At 32.7% G+C, this 16,540-nt stretch overlaps 1 pseudogene; it reads right to left on the minus strand.

Annotated features, from left to right (window-relative positions):
• Positions 1–2,228: 2,228 nt before the first annotated feature.
• LOC149193728 (uncharacterized) lies at positions 2,229–14,172 on the minus strand (annotated as a pseudogene).
• Between the last annotated feature and the right edge of the window lie 2,368 nt (positions 14,173–16,540).

Raw genomic sequence — 16,540 nt, forward strand, 5'->3', positions numbered from 1 at the left:
AATAGATAGAATGCTATGATGTATATAATATTTACTTAAAAACATAAATTAAAATAAATAATCTTTCCTATATAAATATTTTTAACTAAGCTTTAATAATAATTGTTATAACTACATAATAAATTTTATTGTTATAACTATATAATAAATTTTATTATTATTAATTATATAAAGTATTACTTAAATTTTATATGTTTTATTTATACTCTATTTTATATTCCGTTATGTAAAAAATATGGTTAAAATTTCAAAATAATATTTTAAGTTAAATAAAAATACCATTATAATAATACTTAGTGTATTTAGGTAAAAATTAAGAGTAGTAAATATAAGCATTATATCTTACATTATTTGTTTTTTCTATCCTATTGAAATAATTTGAATGTATCTCTACATCCATTATTCTTTAAGATTTATATGTTTGTATGAATTTGAGTCACAAGTGTTATACATATATATTAAATTATTCAATAATAATAATTTTATTTATAATTATGTGATTATAATTTCTTTTATATAAAATAATAAATAATATATAAATAATAGTATTATTATCATTGAATAATTTCATATATGTATAAAAAATTAGTAAATATTATATTATATTTATATTAATTTTATTTATTTATGAAATAGAAAGAGGGTTAATTTGTATTTTTTAATACTAATATGTTTTTGTTTTATTCGAGTCTAGTCTTTTTATTAGTTATTATAATAAATAGTGATGATGATGGTTAACGTCCACTGAGACCAAATTGGTCTATCGGACCTACAATTTTCTTAATTTTTACTTGTCTGGCTCCTCGTCTTTCTTGGCGAGATTGGTGTTGTAGCTTTCTTTCTTTTCTCTACGGTCTTCCAACTTCCTTTGTCTTGCATCTCCTTCATCTCTTCTGGTTCTTGGGACATTGGTGTCTTAGCTTCGCGATCTATAGTCAGAGAAGTTTGGTTTAGGAGATCTGCTTCGCTGTTAAATGAAGATTTATTTTCTGCGGTATTCAAATCCTCATAACTGTTGATTTGTTGGGGCGGGCTTTCTCCTTGCTTGCTTTGAGAGTTGTTTCCTTCTTCCTTGATTTCTTGTGACTCAGAGTTTTCTCTAGAATATTCTTCTTTGATGACAGTGTAGTGTTATTTTTGTGCTCCTTCCCACCATGTAGATCTATGGTGGTTTTTTCTAGCAAAATTTTTCTCAGAGGCTTTTGGGCAATTTTTGGCTAGATGCCCCGTCTCAAAGCACGATCGACATCTGAAGAGGACACTTTCATAATCAAGCTTCTGGTTCCACACATAGTCTTTACTTGTTAGGTTTATTTCATCTGGGAATCCGGCGCTGAAATCCATTTCCACACAGATGCGTGCATAGGTGGTTCTGGCATATTCCTCTGTTTCTGGGCACCTGCAGTAAAATTTCCCAATTGCATTTCCGATGGCTTTTAGCGAGGAGAGATTCCAGAGATGCAAGGGTAGGCTTGGCAATCTCACCCAAACTGGTGCTGAGGTTATCACTACTGTAGAGGGATCGAATGATGGGTTCCATGGCTTCATGAATAGGCCTGATTTTTCCCAAAACCAAGGGCTGGAATCTAGAATACATTGTCTTCTTTCAGGATTTTCAAAATCTACTATAAAGAAACCTCTAGCACAGGGGTAGATATTTATTTCATCAGAAATGATAGGCTTCCATACCTCCGAGATCCAATTGTGGAGTGCTATCAGCCGCGGCCAAAAACCATTGAACCGGCAAATTAGGGCACTTTCAGAGAACTTCAAAGCTTCATCGAGTGAGTCCTGGACCACTTGGATAGTGGGAGCTGGGGCTTCACTCACGATATGGGCAGGAGATTGCCCTCCAGAGGCGGATGAGCCACCAGTTATTTTTGCGAAGCTAGGAGCCATATTTTACGCAGATCTGCACCAGATCGAAAGCTAAACCGCAGATCTAAAGAGGATCTGCGAGATCTGAACCAGAAGAGATCTGCGAGATTTGCGAGAATACTAGACCTGCGAGATCGACGCAAAGCCCTGAAGTTCTGTCTTATCGAGTAAAGACCTGCGAGATCTGAACCATAAGAGATCTGCGAGAATACTAGACCTGCGAGAATACTATATTCTCCATTCTATTATCTCACATAATATAGAATATATGCGTTTACATGCGTTTAAATACATGCGTTTAAATATATGCGAGTTCAGAATGCGAGTGCTGGATATATATGCGAGAACCCTCAATGGAGAGCCGCAGAGAGCCGCTGGATGTGTAGAGAACCCTCAATGGAGAGCCGCAGAGAACCCTCAATGGAGAGCCGCAGAGAGCCGCTGGATGTGTGGAGAGCCGCAACTGCTAAAATGTCAATGGAAACAGATCCCTTGCTAACGAAAACAGGTCCCTGAGCGAGATCCGCAGAGAGCCGCAGAGATATTATGTATATATATATATATATATATTTAATATTCTTAATAAATAATTTAATATTTGGTTATTATAATAAATAATATATAATAACTTAATATTATTAATAAATAATTTCATATTTATATAAACAATTAACGACTAATTTATAACAGTTAGCCTTTAATTAGAATTTAAAAATTAATACATATTATTTTATTAATTACATCACTAATTCCTAACGGCTAGTTTTTAATAGCTAATTCTGGACTTCGACGCATCCTTGTAGTTTATTCATTAGGATTTATGGATTTTTTCACCTTTGTCGTGAGGATGAACCACAAGAATTGGTTCGAAACGTTGACCAAGTAATATTAATGTGATTAATCTGAAAGAGATGCTTACTACCTTGGATTAATATTAATGTTAAATCTTAATATTAAACCCCAATTTTCTAACGATGCAATGTGCTTTCAAATAAATTGCATTGTAATATAATATTGTGACAATTATTGTCAAATTGATTGTAGCATTCAGACAATGTTTGTCATAGTGCGATATTTGATACATCTTTGCACCATTCCAACGTCACAATATTAAACCCTAATACTAAACCAAATATTATAAATCATAACGTTAATATTATAAACCATAAGATTAATATATTAAACCCTAAGATTAATATATCAAATCCTAGCATTATAACCATTAATATTAATATTATAAACCATAATATTAACGTTATACACTCTACAATTAGTATTATAAATGCTAATATTAATAATAAACCATTAGATTATAAACCCTAAGTTCAATATATTAAACAATAATATTAATAATATACCATAGGATTAAGATTATAAACCAAATATTACAAACCGTAATATTAAAACTCAATTTTGTAAGGTCGTAATGCAACGCAAAATAAATTGCAGCATAATGTATCATTGTGACAATGATTCTCAAATCAATTGTTGCAATATGAAAACGTTTGCTACAATGCGATGTTGGATAGATTTTTGTACCATTCTAATGTCATAATATTAAACCTTATTATTAAAACAAATATTATAAACTCTAGCATTATAAAACTCAATATTATAAACCCTAATATTAAACCTAATATTATTGTCACATACCTCTTTGATCCAATATTAACATTAGCCACATAGCTCCTTGACCCAATATTAATAAACACATATTATGTTCCCATCACTAAAGTTTACACTTTGATTTAATTTATATTCAATAGTGGTCACATGCATAAGCCTTCAATCACTCTCATAAACAAGTTAAAACATGCAACTATAACATATGGTGAGATATTTGATAACATAAAGAGTGAGGAGAAAACATACAATACATCCCATGCAACTGAATCAGACCAAAGTAACTGAAAGAATGTCACTTGAAAAATCGAGCACTGCCACCCAACCTAGAATTGACTTTCTCCAGTTCACCCCCAAGCTGAGAGTTCTTGCCATGGATCGACTCCCTCTTGTTGATCTCTTCAATGGGCATTTAATTCTCTCTTTCATGATATGGTTTCCTTTAGCAGCGTCCCGCTTTTAGGTGGATATTTTTATCTATTTTCTTAGGTTTTTTCCAAAAAAGCTCACCTTTCTCTCTCGCGAGGCTTTTCCCATAAAATCTTGCCTTTCTCTCCCGCAAAGATTTTATGTTTTTCTTAAAATTAAAATCTTTCTCTAGCTAAGTAACTTAATGGATATTTATCTCCCATCCATTAAGCTTATCTAGAATTTGATCTAGAAGTCTTATCATGAAAGAATTAACCATTTCCATTCACCAATGGTATTTTGGCAAGAGTCTCATTTCTTGGTGTCTCATTTTCCAAGTGATTAATTTACCTTTATTTATTTAATACTAAATTATTTACTTATATTGTTACCCCTCAGACCTAGCTTTTATGTTACAACTTAGTCTTATCTTGGGTCTGACATGATAACAACAGAGTGTTACATATAACGGAGGGGTGTTTCATACCCCCCCTTAAATTTACACCATCCTTGGTGTAGTATTGCATCTTACAATTTATTTCCTTCTTCACAGGTAGTTGTTTATGAATTTACAGGTTCCCATGGCCTTTCCACCTGAAAAACAGTATGCAAAAGTATTGTCAACATTATAACTATGCATGCAAGTAAACAAAGGAAAGAAAATAGTACTTAACATGTATTAAGGGTAAGAGCATTTGTAAGAAAGTATTTCAGAATCTGACCATGCCTTTAACATAATGCAGTTAACCCATAATAACCTCTCCAAGTTTCTTACCATAAGTAATGACCAATATATATATATATATATATATATATATATATATATCTATATATATATATATATATATATATATATATATATATATATATATATATATATATTTATAATAATAATAATAATAATAATAATAATAAGTGTAGACAATCTTTTACAAAAATGAGACCATAGAGAGCCTCAGAATTATAATCTTAACTATATATCAAGCTTACAAAATTTTGCTAAAAGAGAACAATAAAAAATGTCCATATGAGGGAACTTAACCATAAATATATCAAAAAATTAATATTAAGTGTTGTTCGGACATTACAAAACCCTAACCCCGTATAATTCTTGTTTGTTGTATTGAGGCTTGTGGCCATGATAAGCCGTGTAACTTTTATGTCTAAAACATTATGCAAAAGTATTGTCAACATTATAACTATGCATGCAAGTAAACAAAAGAAAGAAAATAGTACTTAACATGTATTAAGGGTAAGACCATTTGTAAGAAAGTATTTCAGAATTTGACCATGCCTTTAACATAATGCAGTTAACCCATAATAACCTCTCCAAGTTGCTTACCATAAGTAATGACCAATATATATATATATATATATATATATATATATATATATATATATAATATAATATAATAATAATAATAATAATAATAAGTGTAGACAATCTTTCACAAAAATGAGACCATAGAGAGCCTCAGAATTATAATCTTAACTATATATCAAGCTTACAAAATTTTGCTAAAAGAGAATAATAAAAAATGTCCATATGAGGGAACTTAACCATAAATATATCAAAAAATTAATATTAAGTGTTGTTCGGACATTACAAAACCCTAACCCCGTATAATTCTTGTTTGTTGTATTGAGGCTTGTGGCCATGATAAGCCGTGTAACTTTTATGTCTAAAAAAATCAAGAAAATAAATATAAGAAATGGGCGTACCTGTCACATACCTCCTTTACCCATTATCAACAACTGCTTACAAATGCTCCAATCACTACATATAACTTTGATTTCTTTTATATATACAATAATTTTCACATGCATGAGTATTCAATCATTTTACACACCAAGATATCACTTGAAATTATACTCATATGCTTAAATATTTGACAACATAACATAAAGAGTAAATATTCAACATACATAACATCCAATGCACTTAAATCAACTCAGATTAGCAGAGAGAATGCCACTTGGAAAACTAAGCACCACCACTTAACCTAGAACTGACTTCATCTAGTTCACCCCCTCACGTGAGTTCTTGCCATGGATCAACTGCCTCTTATTGATCTCATTAATGGATATTTAATTCCCTCTTTTATGATATGGTTTCCTTTAGTGGCATTCCACTTTTATGGATCTTTTTATCCATTTTCCTAGGCTTTTCCCAGAAAATATCGCCTTTCTCTCCCCCGAGACTTTTCCTCATAAAAGCTTGCCTTTCTCTCCCATAAGGCTTTTATATTTTTCTTAAACTTAACATATTTCTCTAGCTAAGTAAATTAATGGATATTTATCTCCCAATCCATTAAGCTTATCTAGACTTGGATCTAGAAATCTTATGATGAAAGAGTTATCAATTCCCATTCGCTAGTGAGATTTAATTTGGCAGGAATCTCATCTCTTGGTGTCTCGTTTTCCAAATCATTACATTATATTTATAATTTGTTTAATAATAAAGTATTTAATTTCATTGGTATACCTCAGACCTAGATTTTCTTAGCTTATGTCAACAAAGTGTTACGTATAACAGAGGGGTGTTACATACCCCCCCCCCCATTAGATTTACACCGTCCTTGGTGTATGACTACATCTTACAATTTATTTTCTCATTCACAGGTAGCTGTTTCTAAATTTTCAGGTTCCCATGGCCTTGCCACCTGAAACAAATCTTTTGATATATAGGTTACAAAGGAGTTCTACTGCAATTATCCTTCAATTGCTACCTGTAACATTTGTTCAATCAATTCTGTGAGAGACTTTAGATGCCATAAAAACAAAACTCAATTTTGTTTACCATAGTTAATATCATAACTTGATATAACAATACTACTATTTGAGTAAATATGGTTAATATTTCCTGCCATTTAACTATGTTTCCTCATTTTCATTGAATTATAATAGGAAGAAATGCATGCTCTTACAATGCATTTGTGTTCTTACTAAACAATCGCTTCCTGCAGTCTCCTTGCATCAATCACAACATGTCAAACAAGCACATTTGACCAACCAACATGTATAAAAATATCACATGTAATCATCATAGACCAAAATCATAAATTTCATGCATATTAAAACTGAAATAAAATATAGATACATATCCTTTAATCAACCATTAACTTCCACTTATGTCTTTATTCTGCACACACCATGGATTGGTTTCTACATTAGAAAACCACTCGGTGCCTTCTCCTCAACCATGTGCACATACACATAGTGTGCCTCACACACATACACCTATACACGTCATCGAACCTCATGCAATACCTGCATCCACATCAATACCTTATGTACCAAATGTGCACAATACCAAATGTCCATAGCATTACATGCACAACATGTACCTTATCGACCTATTTTCAAACAATTTTAGTATAATTAGCATAACATCAAGTCCACACCATAATTTCCTTTATTTATTCCCACTACCTTTAGGCAAGTCCATTCAAACCATGCTCAGTTTGTGGATTGGAGAATAAGGAATTCATGGACATGTTCAACTTGTACAACCAGAGCATAACTGAATAATTTTATGTCAAAGTATTCAAGTGCTTTTATTTAGCTAATCCTTTTCATGTATCTTGTGGTTGTAGGAAAATTTTAGCAAAATGATAACATAGAGGTAATCATGCATAGTACCACTTTACAATACCAATAACTTTGAGTTTTTGGATTGAATCTATCACTTAGACAAGGTTTTAATAACAATAGGATATGACCTACACACAATCATACCATAGGTTATTTACTATGATAGTTAGTCTAGTATGGAATTCAATGTTATATTTGAATTTTAATAACAATCTTAACCTTGTATTTAGCCAAGAAAATAATTGTTTGGTACTCAAAAGTACTCCACACATAATCTAGTTATGCCTTCTGATTTCCTGTTTTCTTTTTTTTACCACTACTCCCAACACCTTGTTGGCCATGAATAATTCAGTGTATCTTCAAAATCAATCGAACAATCAGTATGTAATTACATACACCTCCTATACATGAATCATAAGTGAATGTTACCATGTTTTCAATTCCACACCCATTAAGTTTTTAGGCACTATGTGTACTAGGGTGTGAACCTAGGTCATTAGCATGTTGATACCCCACTTTACACTAGATCATGACCTAGTAGAATATCATTCATCAATTGTTAAATTCCTTAAAATAAATTGTTTATGCAATAATTGATATGTTTTCATATTCAAAACTAGACAACACTATCCATGCAATTTGATAGATAGACTTCCCAAGATTGCTAGATAGGAAATAGTGGTATAAAATATGCATATCAGATTGTACAATTGTCAATTGATTTGAATAGATTGCTAGATATCATTTTATCAAAACCAATTATCTTTGTACACAAAAATCTCGCTTACCAGTACCACTTAGCCATCCAACATGGTTAAATCATCCTATTGATTTAACAATGAGCTATTGCATGGTTCATTATTATCTCTCTTCTAGAACCTTTTATATGTCACACCTTACTTGGGCATGCATTATTTTACTACTAGCATAATATCCTTAGATCATCATAAGTTGTGATAATACAAAACCTTTTAGGTTTACCAAGAATTTGTTTATTACTTTGAACAACCATGTTCCGAATCTAGTGTATAATTTTTGTTATTCATTAGGCTACTCTGAATTGCTCTACCATATCTAATCTCTTTGTCATTTTTTTCTTAAAGCATGTATACTTTGTTTATATATAGTAGAAGCATACAGATTATTTCAATCTTATATGTTTCCCCAGAAAGTACATTCTTAAGATCTACCATCATTCTACTTGACACATCTTTTCCTTATTATAGATATGAAAGGTTCCTATTTGTGAGATATTATTAATGGAACCCATCTATGCACATCAAGGTTGTGGAGTTTGAGGTTACATACCGCGAATTATAATAATTGAGACATTATAATTGGAGTGAATTTGAGAATGTTCCCTTGAGATTGTATTAATACTATCTTACTGCTATTAATTAAGAAGCACTCGGAGTTGCTTTCAAACTCCCATCATGTATTTACTCTAAATTTACATTTGGGTGTCAGTCCCATTGACCTACTTATGAAGGTCATTGTTATGAAACCAGATCACAAAAAGATAGAAATGAGAGATCAACGCCTTAGAAATCAGTCTCTTCGAGGGAGAAACCTCCTTTACATTACACAAATGAACAATTCTTGGATGATACAAATGACAAGACCTCCGTTCTATATGTAGGAGTCTAAGGGGTCATAATATAATCAAATCTGACATAACAATAATAATGTAAGGTCACAATAATAACAATAGTGGGCTTCTATGGGGCACAATAATAAAAATATGGGGACTACATGGGCACAACAATATAATAAGGGGGTTGCACTAATAACAATAAGGGGTTACAATAGTAGTATAGGGACCTAACATGCCCCTCTCCTTCAAAAAGTGTTGTCCTCAACACTTGAGTAATTCTTGATGCTTCTATATAAAATTCTTGTCCTCCCATGTGGAATCTTCAACGGGTAAGTTCTTCCACTTGATGAGATACTATGAAATTGATCTATTTCATAGATGTTGGGTTCTTGTTTCTGTGATTGCTCCAGGTTCCAATATGATTTTTCCTTCCTTGTCAAGTTCTAGAAATATTGCTTGAACTGGGATCTTCTACAATTTTTGAATGAGTGGCCACACTTCTTTGTCCTTCTTCAATTCATCTCTTGCTTCGTTTATCCAATCTGGTTGGATAATAGAAATAGCACAAAAAAATGCTTCCACATCCTCATCCTTTCTTGAGAGTGCATCTGCAACAACATTTTTCTTCCCTTTTTTGTAGATGATTTCAAAGTCTTAACCCAACATATTTGTGACCCATTTTTTCTATTCTTCTAGAGGTAATGTTTGTTCTAAAAATTATTTAAGACTATCATGATCCATTTTTACCTTGAAGTGTCTTCCCACTAGGTAAGGTTTCCATTTCTTAAGTGCATGTAGTATTGCCAACATTTCCTTCTCATAAATAGCTTGCTTGAGATGTCGCCATAAAAATACCCTATCACCTACATCAAAAATTCTTTCACTGTGATGTTGATCTGCCTGTTGTTTCATTCGATTCTGCACCAAAGTGGTGTTATCCTTTAAAAGTTGGAGAACTTGTTGTTGATGCTTGATGTGATCTTTCACTGCTTGAATCTTTTTCTTCTTGATATATTCTTCTATCTTGAGAGTTTGAGGAGTGGTAATTTCTTCCAATGCATTACAAGATATGGTCGAATTCATTTCTTGATGCTTGATGTGATATTTCAATTCTTGAACATTTTTCTTCTTGATATGTCCTATATTGATAGTTTGAGAAGTGGTAATTCCGGCCAATGCATTACAAGATATGGTCAAATTCATTTCTTCTTTCTCGATGTGATCTTTCACTTCTTGAACCTTTTTCTTCTTGATATGTCCTTCTACCTTGAGAGTTTGAGGAGTGGTAATTCTTGCCAATGTTTTACAAGATATGGTCGGGTTCATTTCTTCATTCTTTGGGGTTGGTTCCTAGTGTATATCCTCTTCTTTTGATGTTTCTTGATCCTTTTCTTCCTCCTCTTCACAGTCAATGTAAAATAATTTCTTCTTAGCACACTTATGACCTTTAATGTGTTTGTTATCACAATTTTAAGAAAGTCCTTTGCTCTTTTTTCTTCCAATTGTTGTGGTGTCAACCTTGTAGGTTGTGGAAGACTAGGAAAAACAACACTTCCATCTTTATAGTTGTGAGGGGTAGACTTCCTTGTTGATATAATTTTGCTTCCCACTTTTCTTACCAACCTAAATGCCTTCTCTAATGAGTCAGGTTCCCAAAGATGAACCTCATGTTGAATGTTATCCTTTAAAGTCCCTATGGAGACATCAATCCTCTACTTGGGATGTAATTCGGGAGCCTCCAAAAACCCTAAATGACTTGAGTATTTTGATATAAAATTATTTAGGTCACCTATTTGGGATGTAATTCGGGAGCCTATAGAAACCCTAAATGTCTTGGACTATATCTCTGAAAACATAATGAAACAAGATCTAAAATTCGGGCCTGAGATTCACCAAAATTGCAGCTCAAATGGGTTTTAATTTTCGAGTCTAAACCGTCGTAGAAAAATAATTATAGTGAAAATTCCACGATGACCTGTTTGAGATGGAATTTTGGAGTTTTCAAAAACCCTAACTTCCTTAGATAATATCTCTAAAAATATAGCGAGAGAAGATCTGAAATTTTGACTGGAGGTGCAGAAATATTTAGGCTCAAATGGGTTTTTTCTTTAGCTTCTGAAACTTTGTAGCAAAAACATTATAGTGAAAATTCCACGATGAATTGTTTGGAGCAGAAAAACCTTAGAATCCAAAGCTCTGATACCAAATGTTATAAAACCAACTCAAAAAAAGATAGAAAAGAAAGATAAACACCTTAGGATTCAGCCTCTTTGAGGGGAAAACCTCCTTTACAATACACAAATGAACAATTCATGGATGATACAATTGACAATACCTCCTTTCTATATATAGGAGTCTAAGGGGTCATAATATAATCATAGCCAACATAACAATAATAATGTAAGGACATAATAATAAAAATAGTGCGCTTCTATGGGGCACAATAATAACAATATGGGGACTACATGGGCACAACAATATAATAAGGGGGTTTTACTAATAACAATAAGGAGTTACACAAGTATTATAGGGACCTAACAGTCATAAAAGTATTAATGTATGATGTCTTCTTCCACATGTATACAGTAAATTGTATTACATGTGTATCACAATTCTGACGCTAGTTTAGTCTATATTGGAAATATAAATTATGCTGCTTGTATATCTTAGTTACAATTATTAGAATATTTCTTTATTCAAACAAAAAATTGTAGGCTCCAAACTATGCATGTCTAATTACATATGCATTTTACTACAGAAAATCAGAATAATGACTTGGTAAAGTTCAGTTCCCTTCAATGGTGTATATTTGGAGTACAAAGACCTGTGTTTTAGGAACTTAACGATGTTTCATGGGAAACTTCGTGAATAGATACAATTTAAGGAAAACCTTAAGAATCTATTCTAGGATGGAAACCAATGAATTAACCATCAATTTCTACTAATATTGATAGAATGTCATGAACTTATTTCGTATGACCTATATAGATTCCATCTATATACTTTTTATTTTTTATTTTTCCTCGTGTTGGCCATTATCTATAGAAAGAGCACTTGTCATTTTATCTATTTTTGTTTACCAATTACCTCATAAGAGTTCAAAAGTTCTTCCCTTTATTTTCCATCCCTCCCTGAGATCTCTATAAGTATAAACTTCATTCCATTAATCTATTTCCTTGGAGGGACTCTCTTTACGGGCATTAGTTTGTATTTTATTCAGCTATTTCCTTGCATCACAATCATACAACTCATAATTTAATTTTAATATGGCCAAATAATATGATGACAGTATGGAAGAAGAGACCTATTGGCCGCAGTTAAACATAGGATTCAAACTTTCTTTATCCACCATTACTTCTTTCAACCCTTGCATTCATATTTACAAGTCATGATGACCACACCACTAAAATCCATCATCTAAACTTTCAATACAATAACCATACTTTAAAAATCACTTATTCACCACCATTATTTATTCATAACTTTCATTACATAATATATCAATTATTCTTCCTAAAGTTGTTTATACACTTTACTCCTCTTATGTCGAGGCATTTAGTATTTGAGCCTTCTCTTACCTCAATTTCAATGATATATATTCTTCTTACATATATACTACATGTTATCTAATTGGATATCTTATTATCACTGTGGGTATAACATCCCACTTAATTGCATGTAATTCCTAACACTCAATAAATAGCACAATAAAATAGTAAATTTATGGTTGACCATTTCTACTTATTGAAATAATCAATATGTTAATTCTTGTCCTTTCTTTGCATTACTCTCTACTCCACTACAACGCTTCAAGGTTTTATGTTATATAACACATTGCAAAATTATTTGTTCCCATATAACCTTACACGGTTTCTCCTCCACGCAATGCTACTATAGTTATCCATCATGGTGTATGAAATATAATACTTAGACTTGAGAAATTCAATAATAAGTGCAAAGATTACTATGAAGTGCGTATAAAGAATAAACTTCTTATAATGTTGGCATAGGTGGCCTTCTATTAAAAAAACAAGCAATGCACAATAGTATCTCTTGAAATTTGGCCCACAATATCAGGGAGGAAAATTATTATTGTAATGCTAAAAGCACTACGTCAATCTCTCTAGGCAGTGATGTCATCTAGACCAATTCCCTCCAAGAATTAAGTGAAGGCTTTCAAGGAGGTTCTTCACCACAAAGTCGGCCTCCAATCCCAGTTGCCCTCAAATTTGCGATTATGAGACAACAAAAAAAATTAAAGCGCACTCCGTAAATTTTAGCCAAGTAAAGGTAAAAAGTATACCTCAAAAATTGCCGCAGGGAAACATATTCCATAGCAAGCCAGTCCTCCACTAGAATAACAAATTTTTGTCGACTTCAGATATGTAAATGATGCCAAAATAGACAACATCTTGTATATTGTTCACCAGGGGTTAAAACATAAATAGGTTTACTTCTTGTTTGTTTAGGCAATCAAATGAAATTTGTATCATCTTCGTCGTCCTCCTCATCATCCTTCTTATTTTCTTGATAACAAAGGTCAACCTAGAATGATAAGAGTAGGAGAAATGCTGAAAGAAAAAGAATTTGTGGAAATGAGATGATGATAAATCCACATGCATGTGACCAACATATCCACTCTTTGCAGTAAGCAATAGGTGTCACAGTAAAGTAAATAAAGTAACCTAAGTTAGAAGTGCCAATAATGAAATGACGACCCTCCATCAAATGAACCTTGTAGATCCTGAAATAATATTTTGGAAGTGAAAATTAAAAAAAATGCATGGTACTGTAATCACTCGCAAAGAGCTTCTGACGAGTCCATCCCACATGAGGGTTTTGTGATTGAATCCATAAAAATTGTATAAAGGCGACCATGGTAGTGAGGCCATCAATAATGGCTAGGGAATCATTAATGATGGACATAACAGGGAAAAGGCAGTGACTCGAGATTGTCTCGCCAAACTTCAGCCTCAGCTTCATTTTCCCATGCAATTTACTGAAGTGCAGGACCCATGGTTCCCGTTAAATATTGAAGGAATCTTCCGACTCATAAATGAAAACATTGGCACCATAGCTACTTAAGGAACATATCTTCATCACCTGATTTCAACGTCCATAGTCGTAATCCCCCTAGATACAAGAAAAGTGCAACACAGATCATTTATGACAGAGGTGGGGATTTCCTTCACTCATCAGCCTTTTCTATGTCGAGTAGCCCACCGAAACTATGATATTTAACAGAGATAGATTTTAAGATGGAGGAAAAATAGAGTTTTACTTGCAATCAGGGAAATCCTAAATGATTTACGTTTTCAGATGGGAGAAATTTGGATAAACATTATCCAACTGAATTCTTTTATGGCATGATAACCAGGATGATCGTTATCCACTGAGTTGTTTTTTGGGGTAAATGATTCCACATAAATTTAGTTGTTTCCAGAATGCGTATGTACATATATGCAACTTGATAAGCCATTGCACCTGAACACCACTCGCTCAGTGGATAAGGCATATGAAAAGATAGACATGGCGGATCGAAAAATGAAACCAATAATCCTTACTAGGATTTTCTCTATCCATTCAATTGAAAAGGTGTTGTTGTACTTTAAATCACATGCTTTCAAAGTATTCCATAACCACATAGTTCAATGGCACAGGGTTTTGAGAAAACTCCGGAAACATTAACTCATTTCAAGCAAACGGCGGAAAAAACAATCTGTTGGTAATACCATTCTGTCTTTGTGGAATGTCATAGCCTCCTACCATTTCGAAGAATTATGACTATTAGAAACCATAAAATTTATCCACAGTATGTGGTTAACATATAATTGACAGGTTATTGTTTGGTTGCAAACTTCTATAACCCTATTTCACGATTTCCAAATTTAATTGACAGGTTATTGTTTGGTTGCAAACTTCTATAACCCTATTTCACGATTTCCAAATTTTGATTCAGCTAGACATGCTTACCAATATAAGGCAGACATCTATGAAATGTTATGAGCCATCACCTTGTTTCCACAGTATATGCAAGTATGGTATTTATATCCATAAATCTTCTTGCAACAAATCACGATGTGCGATCACTCCATTTACTATGTGCTTGTAAATTACACAAGAAAACATACCATTGGTATACATGAGCCATTGAGATTGTAAATCACTATTTACTTGATAAAACTCTTAATTTGGTTACTTAAATTAGTTTGTGGTATCGAGGCTACAGGGAGGAGCACGATGTTTTTTTTTTTTGTTTTAAGGCTAGGTAACCGTGGTGACATAATCCGTTGGGCACAACTCCTTGTTATGTTTTCATTTAATACCATTACAGTATCGACCATTACATATAGTTATAACATATATCATTTATCTCAATCTTTAAAAGACAATATATCAATCGGCCTTTAAGCTTACGCACACAATTTTCATGACACTTTGACCCTCACTATTTTTAGTGATCCATGCACATAGTAATCCTTTGCTGGTTCTAAAACTCACTCCATCAAACCTTGCAATGGTCATTAAGATATGTATTTAAATCCATATATATAGTGGCTACACTAGATCAAACGATGTGGACTTTTAGGTCCAAATTAATATATTTATTTACTACATTCCAAATCAACCCTTCCACATTTACTATGCATACATTACATCCCGAAGGAAAGAGTCAACGTGGGAATTCAACATGATAAGATTATGCATTTTGATTTCATTCCTTTGATAACTAAAACAAAAATTAATGCATTCCATACAAATCACAACTTCATATTCAATAGGTAAGCTGTCACACACCATGCTTACGTTGTCATAGCTAAAATGAGCCTCAGCAGATTCAATTCAATCCTTGATGCATACTGCATAACATAGATAACTTGAGCCAAAAATATACCATTTCAAACCTTAAAGATATAAAGCAAGTCACAAATTTTTCTTTGAGCATGGTGATGCCATATGAAGAATGCCAACCATAGAGATCATTGAACTTGTAGCCTTCATGACACAACCACTAGGATTAGTTATTCCCTTCTAATTAATTATCTAGTGATCCGATGGTCTACTTTTATTTTTAATTGATCTCTTTGCGCAATTGGAAAACATAATTAGTTACATGCTTGACAAGAAATATAGGAGATTTCACTCATTAAAATATCAACCTTTAGCTCTTTCAAAATCCATAATTTCAAAGAACCTTAGTTCAAAATTACCTTTGATTGTAAGTAATCAATATAATATTCACATGCTATGGCTTTAAACTCCTCCAAACTATTTCAAGATTTAGTTTCTGAAGGAAAATATTCGTTGATGATTGTAACAAAGGTTACAATAGGGTTTCAAACATGGGAGTAGAGCTCCAGGCTCGTTTTTAAACAATTGCAAATGAGGCGGTGCCACCAGGGATGAGTAGGGTCATTTCCCTAACCTCCTTACCATTCGATC

The sequence above is a fragment of the Pinus tabuliformis genome, chromosome 2_2 (genome assembly GCF_031772625.1).
Source record: "Pinus tabuliformis cultivar Carrire ecotype Pingquan chromosome 2_2, CPIR1, whole genome shotgun sequence".
In the NCBI taxonomy this organism is placed as follows: domain Eukaryota; kingdom Viridiplantae; phylum Streptophyta; class Pinopsida; order Pinales; family Pinaceae; genus Pinus; species Pinus tabuliformis.